Source organism: Macaca nemestrina, chromosome 1 (genome assembly GCF_043159975.1).
Source record: "Macaca nemestrina isolate mMacNem1 chromosome 1, mMacNem.hap1, whole genome shotgun sequence".
Classification (NCBI taxonomy): Eukaryota; Metazoa; Chordata; class Mammalia; order Primates; family Cercopithecidae; genus Macaca; species Macaca nemestrina.
The window spans coordinates 110,293,677-110,312,658 of NC_092125.1; the positions used below are offsets into that span (position 1 = coordinate 110,293,677).

The following is an 18,982-nucleotide window of genomic DNA, read 5'->3' on the forward strand; positions in this document are numbered from 1 at the left end:
GTCTCCAGCAACCCACATATTTGTGGGGGCTTCCAGTCACAGACTTGTGAGTCTGTGATACCATGTAGGCCCTCTTGGGATTGAGCTTTCTTAGGACTAATCAGGCAATAAGAGTTAAGATGACAAAAGCCTCGAAGGGATGAGATTTCTTAAGACAAACCCCAAGAACTTGACATAGTCAGAACAAAAAGTGTGCTCGGGTTCCCAGCCATTTTCAGACAGGCCACCTACTATAACCTGAAAGTTACCACCTCTTACCAGATAGGGGAAAACAAGAGAAAATGCTCCCACTTGGTCACAAATCAAGCTCTCAAGGGCATCAAATAAGATGAGAAGGAACCTCAACCAGTACCCCCTTTTATGACAGAATAACAGATAGAGACAAAGACAAAGGAACAGACAATTTCTGGGAAGAAAGGGATTAAACAATTTGAATTGGTACCACAAAGTACCAAAAAGCACACCAGAGTCACTACACCCAAGACTAGTCACACAAATCCTCTTCTCCCATTAATCAAGATTTTGGAGAGGGAAAAGAAACAGTGATTTTTCCTGTCCACTTGATCAGATTCCACATAGAGAAGGAGGCCAGGAGCCTGGCTGGTAAAAATTTATTACCCTATGACAACTGCTCAGATCCTGGGTTCTTCACTGCAGCTTCCAGAAGAGCAGAGCTTTGCTATCCTGCTTACAGCTCCAAAACTGTAGGGGTCAGTGGAATCCCTCCCTCTTAACCCTCTGAAGTTTCACTCAAAAATCAAGTCACAAAAGGCAGATTAGTTGGAGAAAAGGCATAAAATGTACTGACATGTACATGGGGAGGGCCACAGAGTGATTACCCTACCCTACCCATAATGGGATGCAGAAGCTTATATACCATCTCAAGGTAACAGAATGAATGAGGGCTCAAAGCATGGCCAAAACCAGGTTCCATCAGAGTCAGTGGTGTATCCATTTATTGTGGGCAAGACAGGTTATGGGAGGCAGAGAAGAGGAGGCTTGGCTAGCAAAGTTGGTCTGAATATGTAAATGAAACCTTACAGGTAGCAGCGCTCAGAGAGAATAAACCCTAAAAGTTTCCTTCAGACCTTTACAGGTGTCAGACTCTCAGTTCATCTTTCCTAGATCTGGGCAAGGAAAGACTTGGCTGCATCAGTGCAGACTCCCTACATATGCAAATCTCCCCAACAAAAGATAACGTTGCAGGGCTACGTCTGCAGCTGGCTTTCTAAACAGACATCTCAAAATATGTCAAAGCAATGTATTTGGAGGTAAATTATTTTTAATTCCTTGATGTCTACATCCTGATGCACCTACCGTTTCAATGCACCATTGTTGGTGGCAACTCCATTCTTCCCTACACTCAAGCCAAAAAAACAGATTCTCCTTGAGGCTAGTCTTTTTCTCATAGCACACATACTGTTTTTCAGAAGAATTATGTTTCCTCTTTGGGTTAATTACAGACTTTGATCTGCCCAATCTTTCTCTTTCTTGGTCTCTGAATTTTGGCAAAGGAGTCTCCTGATACAGGCGGGATCGATTCTAATGATGATTCTCAAAACTGTCAGACTTATTTAAGAGCCTTAATCTCCGGGTCAGGGTTTGGGCCGCCCTTGAACCTTTTCTTTGGGCCTACTCGTCAAAATCAGCCTGGTCAGGCCTGTCTTCAAGGCCCAGGGTCAGGGCCAGGTCCTCCCGATGCTTCTTGAAGCTTCTCCCGCTGGGTCAGCAGCCACCCTCCCCTTCCCTATGACCTGCAGAGAAGCTCCAGGGGGCATTTATTCAATTTGCTAGGAACCCAGGAGGCGCAGGTGCGAGGTGACTCTGGGGTTCCCACGGCACCCGCCGCCCTCCTTGGTCCTCTCGCTGTCTCAGGCAAGCAACAAAGTTCCAGGTGAGCTTGGGCGCCAAAGACACCCAACCAGAGAGGGACCAGTAGGGAAGGGCACCGGCCCTTAGTTCCTTCTCAGTAGGAATCCGAAAAAACTCTTGAAGAAATAGAACGGGAGAGTTGGAAGTAGATCAAAGGGAAAGAAAGAAATCCTAGGAGATTTCCCATCTGAAGGCACCACGAAGAGAAAGTCCACCTCCTCTGGGCCGGATCCTCACCTCACTGGTGAACAGAGTTCCAGTCTCCGTTGGAGACCAAATCAGTTGATTTTGGCTTGACTCCTAGTGAAGAAGCCATGCTTTGTCCTCCCCTGTTTAGCTCTTGATCCTGAAGCACTTGATTGTCTCTCTCAGGCTTTCCATGGATTCCAGGGATGCAACTGAGAAGGTTGTTTTTAATGCACTTACTTGAAGTAAGAATAGTTTAAAGTATTTTTGCAAAGAAAAAGGTTTCCTTTTGCACTGAAGACATTCAGATGTGAGGAAAATCACTAGGCTGGGGAAAGCAAATGCTGTTGAGAATGTCTCACAAACACAAATTACACGTCAGCAGGTAGGTTTGACTCTCAGGTTGGGCACATTTTAAGCACACTGTTGGTGGAACTTAAGATGAATCTAGGACATTCATGATTAATATTTTTAGTTTTTTAGTAAAATTTAATATTTTAAATTTAAATACACAATCCGAAAATTATATAACCAGCACGAGAAACTGGCTTTATGCCATTTTTACAAACACAGGAAAGAAAGATGATATTATAATGACAATGCTTCATAAATGGCAACATTTTTTAAGTACCTAGAGAAAAAAAAGTAACCTAGAATTCTATGCAAAAATAAAATTTCAAAACTGTGAGTGAAATAAGGATACTGAAAAACATACAAAAGCTAAAGGAATTCACCAACCCATGCTACAAGAAATCTTAAGAGTCTTCCAAGCAGAAGCAAAAGGATACCAGATAAAAATGTGGGCCCATACAAAGAAACCAATATTGGAAATGGCATTTAGAAAGCATGTACTATATGTTTTCTTATAATTTAAATATTTTAAAAAATATTTGACATAATAAATAAAAGTAATAATAATCACAAAGCTTATAATAAATAAAGTAAAATTACATAACACTAGGATAAAGGCCAGAAAGGGAGGTATAATGACAATTGAAAGCAGACTGTAATAAATTAAAGATGTATCCCAGAAACCCTAATGCAGCCACTGAAATAAGAAAAGGGTTATAGCTAATAAAGCAACAAAGGAAAGAAAATGGAATGAAATAAAAGCTGTGTAAACACTATGCTGGAACAACTGCTCTCCAGGCCTCCACCCTATAGAAATATACCAGTGGGCAATGAGAAGTGTACAAGAATGATGACTGCAGCATTATTTGTAATCATAAAATAATAGAACCAAAGTAATTTTAAAGAGATATGAAAAGGGTTTTATTTATTTATTTAACAGACAATTGAACAAACAAACAATGGAAGCAAGTCCTTTGCAAAAAGGAACACAGAGGGTCATGATGATGCTACTCCTCCATGGATTTCAGGGTTCCCAGACGCCTAGGTTTCTGTCTAGTTCTGGAAGATGTTATTCTATGGGAGCAACAGGTCCTCGAGTTTGGGGCTCTTTCAGGTTCTCTCTCCATTTCCCCATTCTGCTACAATAAATAAACAAACAAAAAGAATTCTCACTTCCAGAAGATCCCACCTGTGCCTCTGCACGAGCCTTTCAGGAGGTCTGGAGGTCTGGTCCGCCGCTCCCCGGCTTCTTTCCCAGCTTTTGCTTTTCCCTTCCGCTGCTCCCGCCCTGCGGTCCCACGACCCGACCACCGCCCAGCTGAGCCCCCGCGGCTCCACCGCGCAGAAGGTGCACCGGAGGCCCTGCCAGTTGCCCGCCCCGCGGGGGTGTGGAGAAATCAACGCTTTGTAAACAGAACTCCCCCATTGAAAAAACCTCTTGATTTCCACTCTTAGGGCTCTTCAAAGGACTGAAAGCTAAAGGCGACGATGGATTCATTCGGCAAGTCCTAGTCGTCCGCCCTGGTGAGTGCCAGACCCTGCTCCCCGCAAGGGGACCCACGAACGACCCTCGCCACCATCCCTGCCCTGGTGGAGCCCCCGTGCGGAACACAGGATCCGAAGACTGCAGCGAAAGCTCCGCAGCGGCCCGGAAAGCAACTGGGCAGGGTGGGCACAGGCTCCCTCACTTGGTGAAGGCGGCACAAAGAACGGGAAGAACCATCCCGGGAGCCCGCCGGGTGTTCAGCTTCTCTTGGGACCCCAGGCTGCTCGGGCTGGGTCGCCGACCGGGGAGTTTCTGGGGGCTTCTGAAGCAGGAGAGGGGCAGGGCAGGCGAAGGCCATTCGGCTCTCCGTCTGGCTCCAAAATCTCCTAACGCGCAGGTGTCCAACGTGACCAGCGCAACTCACCGCTCTAATCTCTCTGGTTTTCCAAGGCCTTGCTCAGTCGTCCTGCCGGGCGGGCCCTGAGAATAAACGGGACAGAGGAAGTTTAGTGAGTGCGCCCTTCATATATCGCGTAGTAGAACTAGCAGTCCTTGTCTCTGTGGCGCAATCGGTTAGCGCGTTCGGCTGTTAACCGAAAGGTTGGTGGTTCGAGCCCACCCAGGGACGCTTATTGCAACTTTTAAAGCATTCACGCATTGACAATCACTAGACAAATGGGGGAAATGTTATCTTCCCTTAGTATCAAGCCACTAATTTATGACTGATCCATGTCGCGGGCCAGTCCCAAGCCACTAATTTATGACTGTTCCATGTCAAGGGCCAGCCCACCTTCCCGACCAGATTCTAAACCGGGTATCTCCTGAAATGGCGGGGTTACACCTGTGTAACACAGGAAAGCTGAAACAGAGACCTAGGAACCCACTTCTGGTGTGATAAAATTCTAATTCAGTCCGTTATACGCTTAGATGAGTAATTTACATGCCTCCATTTTTTCATATTTTAGTAATAGGAGTCCAGTAGTATCTCCAGAATGTTACTGGATTTACTGATTGTTCTATCAATAATGTGACCAGTGGAATCAGTCATCATCATAGTGATCCTCTCCATCATTTTTGAAAACAGTATTTTTCCCCAGTTTGTGCATGATTTATTTAACCCTTTTCAAAATGTTTTTGTTAGCCAGGTGTGGTGGCATGTGCCTGTAATCCCAGCTACTCGGGAGGTTGAGGCAGGAGAATCGTTTGAACTTGGGAGGTGGAGGCTGCAGGGAGCTCAGATCGGTATACACTCCAGCCTGGGCAACAGAGTGTGACTCTATCTCAAAAGAAAAAAAATGTTTTTGGGATGAGGTTGGTTTCATGGTTTTAGGATTACAAAGAATGCTGCAGTCACTATTCTGGTACACATATCTTTGGTCATTGTGGAAATGTCTACACCGCAGATATTTCTATAGTGTAGAGAACTGAATGCACCATTGCTACATTATAGTGTTTATATAATGCTTCTAATTTGAGTACATTCTGCAAATGTATCTTTCACTGGAGCAATACCTAATAATATTCCAATATGAATATTTATAAGAGGAAACGTGCAGATGTGCAATTGAGTTTCGTGCCTCTCCATGGGGACCCTGTTCATAAAATGGTGGCATTAGCTATCTGAGAGTGGAGTTTGCAGCCCTCTGACATCAAAAGCTGAAGCAGAGGACATGAAAACCCTCACTGCACATCCTCTGTAGTCTGGCCAGAATCATTCCTAGGTCGGTGGTCTCTTACCAGGAGGAAATGCTGCTTGGCTGCTTTGTCAAAACCACAAAAGGCAGGGAAAGTATCAGGCTGCTGGTTGATAACAGTAGTGAAGGAAGTCTTTCCAAAGAGTTGGTTTGTTAACCCTTAGGGAAAAAAGTCCTAATTCTTACCAGATGGTGCCGTGCAGTTTCAGGCTCTTGGTGTCCCAAACAAAGAATTGTACATGACACATACAAAGCAGCAAAGCAAAACAAAAGTTTATTAAGTACAGTAACACTCTCGGAGTGGGGAGAGTGGGCTGACCTCTGGGAGATGAGATCAGTATTAGTTTGATGTACTTTGGGTCTTTTTATGTGTGATTTTTTTTTTCTTCTCTTCACAAGGATGCCTAATCTTTAGCCATTGTTCGCCTTTAGATTGATAGGTGGGTTGCTTAGTTACTTTGGCGCTTGTGTGCTTGCATGTTGCCTCCATCCCATAATTTTAAGTACATGCATGGTATGCAGTCCATATGCCTGAGTTTTAATGAGCTGATTATCATATAGAGTCATGTTAAGGATACTTTTTTTCTCGAATGCACATGTCTATCTCTGAGGAGCTGCCCCTTTACTGGTTTGGATCTTGCCAGCAATGGGGTCCTTGCTTCCTTTTTTTGTTTGTTTGTTTGTTTTAGACAGAGTCGCCTCTGTTGCCCAGTCTGGAGTGTAGTGGCGCAATCTCAGCTCACTGCAACCTCTGCCTCCCAGGTTCTAGCAATGCTCCTGTCTCAGCCTCCTGAGTAGTCTGGAGTACAGGAGTGCACCACCACGCCCAGCTAACTTTTTGTATTTTTAGTGGAGCTGGCGTTTCGCCATGTAGGCCAGGCTGATCTCAAACTCCTGACCTCAGGCGATCTACCTGCCTTGGCCTCCCAAAATGTTGGGACTACAGGCGTGAGCCAGTGCGCCTGGCCTTGCTTGCTTTTTTTAATCTTACTTTTTGTTTTGGCTGCTCAACTTCTGCCTTTTATCTTGCTTCTTGCTCTCCTGCCACATCTCCTTGCTTCTGTTTCTGCCTTTACTCATTCTGCCTTTATCCAACTTCCAATTCCCTCTGCTGCTCTCCTGCCTCATCTCATAATGGCAGTTAGTGAGGGAGGGGTTTTAAGGGGGCATGTCCGACCTCCTATCCTGTCACAGCCAGAAACAGCTTTCAAGGTTTCTCTGCGGTCCTGTCAGCCAAGAGGGGGTCGGTTCAGTTGGTTGTAGGGCCTAGGGCTTATTTTTATTTCTCAATCCTGACAAGGGAAGGCTGGATTAATGCAGATTCTCTCCAGGTGAAAATTTCCCCTACAAAAGATAGTTTTGCAGAGTTACTTCTGTTTGCTGGCTGACAGCCATCTTAAAATATGCCAAAGAAATATATTCTGGGGTAAAATATTTTTATTTTCTTCATCTATCCACAGCTTCACCATGCTGACAGCCTCCAGTCCAAGCATACCTGAAGCTTTTCTTTTTAAAAAGCTTTCCCACCCTTCTGACTGCCTTCAAGTCTCTGCCAAAACACAAGTAACAGTGACTGACTCCCTCCTATAGCAAACTCAGAATAAATAGCCTTTGCTTTTTTTCATTTGATTGGTCTTTATTTGCAGAAGCTTCAATGTAGAGTTGACAAGGACTCCATCTTTGAACAAACCTTAGTAGATTCCTCTGAGCCCTTTTCTCTATTAGTTCTTTGCTTGCCAAGTCCAGTTTTAGAAAAGAGTACTGTTGAGTCTAGTTTAGCAAGAGTCCTCCCAACCACCTTTGATAGCTAATCAAGTTCCTCTTTGTAATTTTCCATCCACTAACTTTCTTATCTTGCCAATTGGCTATAATCTTCAACTCTTCCTGCTGTATTTGAGGTTGAGCTCAGTTCTCTGCTGGTCTCTCTTGCCTACTGTAGTACATACAATAAAATGTGTCGCCTACTGTAGTACATACAATAAAATCTGTCTGATGTTTTTAACAACTGTCCAGTGTAGTCCCTCAGAAACTGCCTTTGCAAAATTCTGACAATAAGAGAAAGCTGACATGGCTGACTCCATCTTGGTTCTAGCCTCACAGGCTGGCTGTCTTTGCTCATTCCTGTGCAATTTCTCCCAAGCTCTCTTTGGGAAAAATTGTGTTTATAGTTTAAATCAGGGGTCTGCAACCCCCAGGGCCACAAGACAGGTACTGGTCCATGGCCTGTTAGGAACTCAGCCGAGCAGCAGGAAGTGAGCTGCAGGCTTTGGAGCATTACCCCCTGAGCTCCACCTCTTGTCAGATCAGCATTGGCATTAGATTCTCATCGGAGCTCGGACCCTATTGGGAACTGCACATGTGAGGGATTCCAGATTGCACACTCCTTACGAGACTGTAACTAATGCCTGATGACCTGAGGTGCAACAGTTTCATCGGGAAACCATCCACCATCCCCTTCCATGAAAAAATTGTCTTCCATGAAACCAGTCCCTGGTGCCAAAAAGGTTGGGGACAGCCAAAAAGGTTGGTTTAAATGATAACCTTCCCCAAAACTAAATTACCCCTGTAAAACTAATGAAAGGCCACCAAGTTAGAAGGATGAAAGGGGCCTGAATTCTACTAAGATGTATGCCTTGTTAAATAATTATCAGCCATTATTCCAGAGGTCGCAAGATTTGCAGCTTCCCCAATTACTGCTGTGAAGAGCATCACTATTGTAGAAGCTAAGATTGGCCTCTTGAGATATATTTTCAGGCTTTTGCATTTCTGGCTACTGGATGGCACCATTTGGCCCGAAAATCAACCAGTCCCTTAGCCCCCACCCAGAAGCTGACTCAATGCGGGAGGGCCATTTTCCACACCCCTGTGATTTCATCTCCAACAATCAGCACTGCCCAAACCCTAGCCCCCACCCTACCAAACTATCTTTGAAAAACCCTTTACCTCCAAGCCTTCAGTGAGATCGATTTGAGTAGTAACTCTGTCTCCCACAGGTTGTGGCTGGCCTGTGTCAATGAAACTCTTTACTGCAATGCCATGGTCTCCACGAATTGATTTTGTGTGTACAGTGGGCAGGAAGAACCCATCAGGCGGTTACATCTGCAGGATGGTGCCAGTTCTTTCCACAAAGGCTGGTCAGATACCCAGAAAGTATTTCTCCACTACTACCTGGACAATGTGTCTCCCTGTCAGTCTCCAGGGAATGGGGCCTGGCTTTAGTATTTAGTATTCAGCAGTTACTATACTGTCACCTAATCCCTCATTTTCAATATTTTTCCATGACTTCCAGTGGCCTGACTGGCCACCATGCCACAGAATCTTTACTTTATGGTCTCCAAGGAGAACTCTCCACTCGATATTTTGTGATTTGAGCGATGGAATAGAATGTGATACTGGTGGGCTAGGGGAGGTCCCCGGACACTGGTGGGATCTCGACCCCAGCTGTGGTGTCCAGGCTCTTGACACCATCTCAAGAATGAAGTCAAGGATGAGTCCGCAAACAGTGAAAGAAGAGATTTATTGCAAAGCAAAAAGTACACACTCAGGAAAGGGGATTTTGGGCATACCCGAGAGAGAACAATGGGTTCTGGGGTTTCATCTTGATGGATTACTTTAACCAAGGAGTGGAATATTCATGACAATTCCTGGATAAAGGTGGAGATGTCTCGGAACTGTGGTGCCATCCATTTTTACATCAAACATTGGTCTCAGAACTGTTATGGCACTGGTGGGTGTGTGATTTACTCTGTTAATGAGCATAAAATGAGGGCCTAGGTAAAACCTACGTCAAATCCAGCACCACATTGTGTCCAGTCAGTCTTAGATAGCTTGGTCCACACTGGTTTTTCAGCGTCTTATGAGCCCATAGCCTTCAGTCAGGTAAATCTGCTGCCTAGAATTTGTTATCCTGTGACCACCCTGTATTATTTCTGTCTCAAATCTACTTGGAAATATTAAAATGGTCTTTGACTTGGGCATGCCAACTTTGCTTACTTCACAGTGTTTCTTGCGCCATAATCCAATATAAGAAAAGATGATCCAGACATTTGTTAAACATCTCAAATAAGATGTATCCCAGGTATTTGTGTCAAATTTGGATTATTTTAATTTTTGTCTTTGCAGAATATAAAATACTAACATGAAGTAAGCACTAAGGTCTGGAGATGGCTGTGCAAGAGATGACAAAGTCCAACACCACGTTTGAGAGTATCCAATAATCTCTTCTGGGGCAGCGTATTTTTCTACAATACTGAATTTGGAAAAAAACAAAAAAAAAAACAAAAAAATAACTACAAGATTCATGAAACTGGACAACTGTCTTTATAACATTACCAGTGATAAAATCAGTAAGGAAGGCTGGTTTGCAGTCATCTGAGCAGTCTCTTTACTTTCATAAATATGGTTTCTCTCTGATATTAAACTGCTTCCAATTTCAAGCGAATGCTACATCCCAAGGATAAGGATGTGAAGAGAACCGGTTTCTTTTGTAATCCTAAACGTTCTAGTCTGCGAATTAAAAGCCATTATTTGAAGAAGGGTTCCCAACCTCCATCTGGCCGCCGAAAGGTTGCTTCACAACACAGGCTAACGACCAGCTTTTTTGAGAGAGAGCAGATGCGGGGGCGGAGGGAAAAAGCAGAGACAGACGTCACTTCCTTTTGCTGGCTTCGCAGCGGGTTGGTCTGCTGAGCGGCAGAAAGGCAGGGACTGGGAAAGGCACTGTCGGTGACATCACAGATAGGGCGACTTCTATGTAGATGAGGCAGCGCAGGGGCTGCTGCTTCCCACGAAGGAGTTCCCGTGCTGTGGGAGTGGGTTCAGGACCGCTGGTCGGACCTGAGAGTCCCAGCTGTGTGCCAGGGCTAGAAGGGCTCGGGAGTGCACGGGGCAAGTGACCTTGTGTGTAAAGGGTGAGACGTATGAGGCTGTGGCTGGGCAGAGGTGCCGGAGCTCATACTTACCTGGCAGGGGAGATACCATGATCACGAAGGTGGTTTTCCCAGGGCGAGGCTTATCCATTGCACTCCGGATGTGCTGACCCCTGCGATTTCCCCAAATGTGGGAAACTGGACTGCATAATTTGTGGTAGTGGGGGACTGCGTTCGCGCTTTCCCCTGAGTTTTTTAGTTAAAAGAATAGGTTGTGTACTAGGTTTGTGTTGTGTGGCGTGTAAATGTTACTCTTATTGTGGAAGGCTGGAGAATGGTAAGTAACATATCGATTCTCTGTCAGAGGAGAAATAAGAACTTTCAGCCCTTGCAACCATAAGGTAACTACCGAGAAGGCTGCACAGCTCTTCCCTTTCTATGCGGGGCTGCCTTCTGCAGAGATTGGTCCACGGTCTCCAGTGTCTTGGGTTCTCACGATCTGTAAAAATCTTCGTGTTGTTCCCTAGCCCCCAGTCACCTTTTATACAGCTTCTGCTTAACTGCAGCCCCCACAGTAGTTTGTAGGATTTCTGTGCTAGGGGGGAATGCGTTCTCACTTCATAGAGCCAGGTACAAACTACGCAGACGGGCGCTGTTCTTTGGGAAGAAAACAGGGCCTTTGGGGCTCTTAGTGTCACCGCTGGATTGTATACATAACACGCTTACTTTGTGTAGGGGAACGGCTCTCCCAGCGCCCAGGTCCCTAGTGCATATTCATTGAGGCCCGCAGGTCAGAACCGCAGTCTCACTTGTCTTGGCGGAAATGCGCTGCGATCCTCCCTGAAATATAAGGCGGGAAGTTTTATGAGGAGCCGGGTCCAGTTTCCCTGCTGTCTCCTGCCGTTTACATATCTAGTCTTTCTTCAGACTTTATTCAAGTGACAGCTTCTTGTTTGATGTCTCGCTTCCACATCCTATATCCATTGCCAGGCAGCTTTCTAGATAGCACTCCCACCCATCCTTCCCGCCCCCAAGCAGCCCTTTCCCATTTCTGGCGCCAGCGTCCTCCCCCTTCCCTCTTTCTTCAGGCGCTCGCTTATCACCTTCATGGACAGAAAATACTTAGCTCTCTCTCAACCTGCGGTTTACACCTGACACGCGTCAGTACCCTGGCAAATTCCTTAAAACCTCTTCTCAAATGGCACTGTAAATTCATCTCTTTTTAACTCCCAGAAGTATCTAATTGGTTTTGTCCTTGTACTACGTGAATACTAGTATCCACTACAGGAGAAAACCCCAGGCCTAGCGATGGCGGTTCTGGGCATTGTGCCAGCCTCTCCCAGGGTATGTTTTCTGACCTCACCTACTTCTGATCAACTGAGGTCGGGAGTTCGAGACCAGACTGACCAACATGGCGAAACTCCGTCTCTACTAAACAAACAAACAAACAAAAGCCGGGCGTGGTGGTGTGTGTGAACCCGAGAGGCAGAGGTTGCAATGAGCCGAGATCGCTCCATTACATCCCAGCCTGGGCGACAGAGCGAGACTCTGTCTCAAAAAAAAAAAAAAAAAAAAAAAAAAAAAAAAAAAATTAGCCCGTCTGAGACATATTATTGGAGACAGTAGAATCCTGCATCCAACAGGCACTTGGTGCAGATCTGAACCCACTGAGCTATTGGCTCATGTTCCCTATGTTCTATTAAGTATCATGAGCAGAAATTGAACTCTTTAGCTTTTACCCACTAAGTATGGCTATAGGACAGGTCTCTCTCTCTCTCTCTCTCTCTCATTTTTGCATCTTTTTTTTTTTTTTTTTTTTTTTTGCCATCAGTGTGGGTTTTTTGTTTTGATGTTATGAAGTGAATTTCTGGGGACAATCTCTGTTGCGTCGTGTTGACAAGGATCCAGTCCCTGTTTGGACAGCTAATGTGGTCTATGAGTCTTTTTTGTTGTCTATTTATTGTCCTGAGAATAATGGTATTTCCTGATATTTGAGATGCAGCAATGATAAGTTGTTCATATCTTGTCTTTCCAATGTTTGGTAACAATTTTATGGGCCCAGTAATTGTCAATATCTGCAAGAGGGCATCTCTATTACAATGTCCTTACTACTACTTGTCCTTACTACTTACTACTACTTACTACTCAATGTCCCCCCCTTACTACTCAATCTCCAGCCCCCTCACCACCAAACTTCATTCCGTAGGAGCTCTTGGCTTTAACAAATTTGCTATATCTAAAAGACATCTTAGTCCAGGAAAAAAACTAAATCTGTAGCATATAAGGAGCAGTTTTCTTTGATTGGTATATTCAGGTTTCTAACCAGCTGAAAAATTCAAATACATGTCCTTTAAATATTAAGTTTAAACCACACTACAGAAAGGAGAGAAAAGATTTATATGATCACATATAAGCAATAGAATCAGCAATATGAGCACTTTTCACAATGATACAAATCAAATGTAATAATCTCCAGAACATTAAGGAAGTTCATTCCTTAATGAAAATAAATGAAAAGAAGTTATTCACCCACTGTTCTATGCCCTGGAAAGAGAATGTCCTGCCGGATTCAAAAAGGTATCACAAAATCACTCAGATTTTCAGCAATGAAGGCCCTCCAAGGATCTAATGATGCTAATATTTTCAGTTTATTTCCTTCACTAATAAACATTGTTAATAGATACCATTGCCTCTATTTTCACCTTAAGTGATGATACTTAGCGCAGTTCGTTTCTTTATAATGCTCCCTAGTTTGGTGGAAGGAATTCTCCTGCTTTATAAATATAGGATATTTTCTCATGAAACAAACTGTCATACTCTTTCAGTGAAGTGAATAGACAAATTAGGTCTCTAAAATATTAAAGGAGTCACTGCCCCAATTATCTTAGGAACAATGATAATCACTTATATAAAATTAAAATAAGAAAATTAAGCCAGGTATGGTGACTCATATCTGCAATCCCAGCACTTTAGAAGGCTGAGGAGGGAGGATCAGTTGAGGTTAGGAGTTGGAGACCAGCCTGGGCAACATAGTGAAACCCCTGTCTCTACAAATTTTTAAGTATTAGCTAATTTTTAAAAGTTGGCCAGGCATGATAATGCATGACTGTAATCTCAGCTACTAGGGAGACTGAGGCAGGCTGCAGTGAACTATGATTGCACCACTGCCCTCCAGCCTGGGTGACAGAGTAAGACTCTCAACTCAAAAAAAAAGAAAAAATAAAAAGAAAAAGAAAGAAAATTAAGAATTTGTTGAAAGCTGTTTTACTACAATGCTAGGCTGCATGTCTTGTGCCTGTACTCCCAGAAACTCAACAGGCTGAGGTGGAAGGATTGCTTTAGGCCAGAAGTTGGAGACCAGCCTGGGCAACAGGGCAAGACCTCATCTCTAAAAAAATACAAGGCAAGCTGAGCCAGGAGGATTGCCTCAGCACAGAAGTTCCAAGTTGGTCTCCTATGATTGCCCTTCTGCATTCTAGCCTGGATAACAGAGGAAGACACTGTGCCTTATTTTTTATTTTATTTTGTTTTTTACTACTTATGCTTATTTATTTATTTACTTTTGAGACAGAGTCTTGCTCTGTGGCCCAGGCTGGAGTGCAGTGGTGTGATCTCAGATCACTGCAAGCTCCGCCTCCCAGGTTGAAGCTATTTCCCTTCCTCAGCCTCCAGAGTAACTGGGATTACAGGTGCACGCCATCATGCCCAGCTAATTTTTATAGTTTTAGTAGAGATGGGGTTTCACCATGTTTGCCAGGCTGGTCTCAAACTCCTGACCTCAAGTTATGCACCTGTCTCGGCCTCCCAAAGTGCTGGGATTACAGGTGTGAGCCACCTCGCCCAGCCTACTTATACTTGAAATATGAAGTTTCATTAGGGAAAAATTTTCTTGTTGAATTTTTAACATGAAAAAATAATAGATTTTGCTGCAGATTAAATTAATGGTCTTGATAGTTTGGTACAATAAAATAAATGAAATGAAGTTGATAGCAGAGAAGAATCTTTGATGCTTTTGAACAATTTAAATAATGTAAATATTTAATATATAAAGACATGAAAAAGTTCATTACGTTATTTTTTTTTAATTTATTTTATTTTATTTTTTGAGATGGAGTCTTACTCTGTCGCCTAGGCTGAAGTGCTGTGGTGCAATCTCAGCTCACTGCAACCTCCGCCTCCTAGGTTCAAGCTATTCCCCTGCCTCACCCTCCTGAGGGACAACAGGCGCACACCACCACACCCGGCTAATTTTTGTATTTTAGTAGAGAGGGAGGTTTCACCTTGTTGGCCAGGATGGTCTCGATGAGCTGACCTTGTGATCCACCCGCCTCGGCCTCCCAAAGTGCTGGATTACAGGTGTGAGCCACCACGCCCAGCTGCCTGCTCTAGCTTTTAAAGTGTTCATGCATTATTGATCACTAGATAAATGGGAGAATATATCTTCCCAGAGTCCTAAGCCACTAAGGTTGTGTCTCTGTGGAATAATCAGTTGTCGCATCCCAAAGGCCTAGCTAACTTTTGTATTTTTTGTGGAGAAGGGGTTTCATTATGTTGCCCAGGCTGGTCCCCAAATTCCTGGGCTCAGGCACCTCTGAGGTCTCCCAAAGTGCTAGGATTGCAGGCATGAGCCACTGCACCGTGACTTATATAATGCTTCTAATTTCAGCACATTAGCAAACTTATCTTCTGTGGGAAAGGTACCAAATCATATTCTAATTTATTTCTCAACTCTAATAATGTCCTTTTCTTCATTTACTTGCCGACACAACAGATTTTCTCCCCCCTCCCTTTTTGTTTTGAGACTATGTGTTACTCTGTTACCCAGGATGGAGTGCAGTGGTGTGATCTTAGCTCACTGCAAACTCACTGCCTGCCCCTGCCACCCTGGCTCTAGTGATCCTCCAGAATAGCTGGAACTACTGGAACTACAGGTGTGCACCATCAAATCCATCTTTTTTTTTTTTTTTTTTTTTTTTTTAGAGAGAGGGTCTTGCAATGTTGCCTAAGTTGGCCCCAGGAGCTCCAACTTCTGGGCTCAGGAGATTCACCTGCCTCAGCCTCCCAAAGTGCTGGGATTCCAGGTGTGAACCACCGCACCTGGCCTAACAAACTTTCTATACATGTGCCCATAATATTCTTTTCTTTCCTTTTTTTTTTTTTTTTTTGAGATACAGTCTTGTTCTGTCACCCAGGCTGGAGTGCGGTGGAGTGATCTCAGCTTACAACCCTGCACCACCACACCTGGCTAATTTTTGTATTTTTAGTGGAGAAAACGTTTCATCATGTTGGCCAGGCTGGTCTCAAACTGCTGACCAGCCTCCCAACATGCTGGTATTACACTCATGAGCCACCATGCCCGGCCATGTGCCAATGATATTCTAATAAGGGGACAAGTGCCTTCCTGGCTTAAGAAAGGGGGAGGTACAAAAGGAGGACATAGTGGACATTACACACAGATATTCAGCTGCATAGGATGGACAGCTAAACTTCTAAGACATTTTATTTTACTTTTTGAGATAGGGTCTTGCTCTGCTACCCAGGTGGCAGTGCAGTAACACGATCATAGTAGCCTCAGCCTCCTGGGCTCAAGTGATCCTCCTGCCTCAGTCTCCCAAAGTGCTCAGATTACCAGCCTGAACCACTGTACCTGGCTGAGATATTTTTAGGGTCCTCCAACATCTGTAATTATTTCTTTTTTATTGTATTTTATATATAATCAAATATATACATTTTTATTATAATTATATGAACATAAATATATATAATTATATATTATGTATAATAATATATGTATATATTTGATTATATATTATATATATTTATATATATATATATTTGTTTTAGAGATGAGGCCTCACTATGTTGCCTAGGCTGGTCTCGAACTCCTGAGCTCAAGTGATATTCCCATATGGCCTCCCAGAGTGCTGGGATTATATCTGTGAGCCACTGTGCCTGGCCCTGTTTCTATTTCAAATTTAATTTATTTGTTTTGAGACATGGTCTCACTCTGTCACCCAACCTGGAGTACAGTGGTGTAATCATGGCTCACTGCAGCCTCAACCTCCCCGGGCTCAGGTGATCCTCCCACCTCAGCCTCCTGAGTAGCTGGAACTACTAGCATACACCACCATGCCTGGCTAAATTTTGTATTTTTTGTACAGACAGAGTTTCATCATGTTGCCTAGGCTGCTCTCCAACTCGTGAGCTCAAGTGATATGCCCGCCTCTGCCTCCCAAAGTGCTGGTATTACAGGCATGAGCCGCTGTGCCCAGCCTGTAATTGTTTCCTGTGGTGACCAAGTCACATTGGTCCTGAGAAGACAGGTCACAGTGACCTCTTTGATAGCTTTCTGCCAAGTTGCTTATCCAAAGGGAGCAAAGTCACAATGGTCCCAGTCATTTGTTTCTCCTCCCCTTTCCTCTTTTCTTTATAAATCTTGATTTTAATTTTGTTTGATGAAAACCATCTAAGGCCAGTTTCCCTTCTATAGTAATGGAGAATGAGCATGCAGATAAGTGTCTCTATATTATTTCTTGACTGATTTTTTTTCAGAGACTATGTCCATAAAAATTAGCCCATCTGAGACCCATCATTGGAGCCAACAGAATCCTCAGGACACTGGTGCAGACCTGGATCGTTAGAGCTATTGGCTCTTGTTCCCTCGGTTCTTCTGTGTTCATGAGCAAAACTTGATCTCTTTTGCTTTTATATACTAAGCATAGTAACTGGGCAGGTCCTTCCTCTATCTCCCTCTCTCTCTTTCTCTCTCTCTCATTTTTGCATCATTGTTTTCTGCCATCAGTGGCATCAGTGTGGGTTTCTTGTTTTGATGTTATGAAGTGAATTTCTGGGGACAATCTCTGTTGGGTGGTGTTTGACAAGGATCCAGTCCCTGTTTGGTGATACATGACAGCTAATCTAGTCTGTGAGTCTTTTTTGATGGTCTATTCATTGTCCTGAGGATAATGGTATTTCTTGATATTTGAGACTGCAGTAATCAGAAGTTGCTCATATCTTGTCTTTCCAATGTTTGGTAACAATTTTTGGGGCCCAATAGCTGTCAATACCTGCAAGAGTGGCATCTCTATTATAAAGATGATCTTACTACTCAATGCCCCCCTCCCACCTAACCTCATTCCATACAAGCTCTTGACTTTGACAAATTACTATACTAAAAGAAGTCTTAGTACTGAAAGAAAACTAAGTCTGTGGCATGTAAGGAGCAGTTTTCTTTGATTCGTGTACTCAGGTTTCTACTAGCTAAAAAACTCTAACCAGCTGAAATACATGTCCTTTAAGGATTAAGTTTAAATCACACTACAGACAGGAGAAAAGAGATTTATATGATCACAAATAAACAATGGAGTCAGCAATATAAGCACTTCTCACAACTATACAAATCAAAATATTTTTTTTTGCTTAAGACAGAGTCACGCTCTGTCACCAAGTCTGGAGCTCAGTGGCACGATCTTGGCTTACTGCGGCCTTGGCCTCCTGGGTTCAAGCGATTCTTGTGCATCAGCCTCCTGAGTAGCTGGGATTACAGGGATGCGACACCATGCCTGGCTAATTTTTGTATTTTTAGTAGAGATAGGGTTTTGCCATGTTGGCCAGGCTGGCCTCGAACTTCTGAACTCAAGTGATCTACCCACCTTGGCCTCCCAAAGTGCTAGGATTACAGGTGTAAGCCACTGCGCCTGGCCACAAATCAAATTTAATAATCTCCAGAACATCAAGTAAGTTCAGCTCTTAATGAAAATGGATAAAAAGAAATGATTTACTCACTTTTATATGCTCCAGAAAGAGAATGTCATACAAGACTCAAAAGGGTATCACAGAATCACTCAGATTTTCAGAATGAGGGTTTTCCAAGGATCTAATAATGTTCATTTTTTCAGTTTGTTTCCCACACTGATAAGCATTGTTAATAGATACCATTGCATCTATTTTCACCTTAAATGATGCTACTTAATGCAATTATTTGCTTTCAAATGCCCCCTAGTTTGGTAGAAAGAATTTTTCTGATTTATAAATATATTTTCTTATGAAACCAACTGGAATACTCTTCCAGTGAAGTGAACAGATAAATTAAGTCTCTAAAACTTAAAAGAGATTACTGCCCCAATTATCTAAAGGACAGTAATAATTATGTATATAAAATTCAAATATGAAAATTAAGCAGGGTGTGATAGCTCACACCTGTAATCTTAGCACTTTAGGCAGCTGAGGAGGGAAGAAGGATTGAAGCCGCGAGTTCGATACCAGCCTGGGCAACATGGTGAGACCTCTGTCTCTACAAATTTTTTTAAATGAGCTAATTTAAAAAAACTAGCCAGCACAGTGGCTCATGTCTGTAGTCCCAGCTGCTTGGGAGGCTGATACAGGAGGATCGCTTGAGCCCAGGAGATCCAGGCTGCAGTGAACTATCATTGTACCACCGTACTCCAGCCTAGGTGACAGAGTAAGACCTCAACTCAAAATAAAGTAAAGAATAATTTCTTGACTTTTTTTTTTTTTTGCAATGC

General features: G+C 43.5%; 1 protein-coding gene and 2 non-coding genes across 3 annotated transcripts in view; 2 read left to right on the forward strand and 1 right to left on the reverse strand.

Annotated features, from left to right (window-relative positions):
• Positions 1-18,982, reverse strand: part of LOC139360234 (myomegalin-like) — a 139,221-nt gene that overhangs the window by 23,775 nt on the left and 96,464 nt on the right. The gene's annotated exons all lie outside the window — the stretch shown is intronic.
• On the forward strand, positions 4,450-4,523 carry TRNAN-GUU (transfer RNA asparagine (anticodon GUU)). Its single transcript has one exon. It is a non-coding gene; the product is annotated as a tRNA-Asn (tRNA).
• LOC112426209 (U1 spliceosomal RNA) lies at positions 10,543-10,706 on the forward strand. The gene has a single exon (XR_003017498.2). It is a non-coding gene; the product is annotated as a U1 spliceosomal RNA (small nuclear RNA).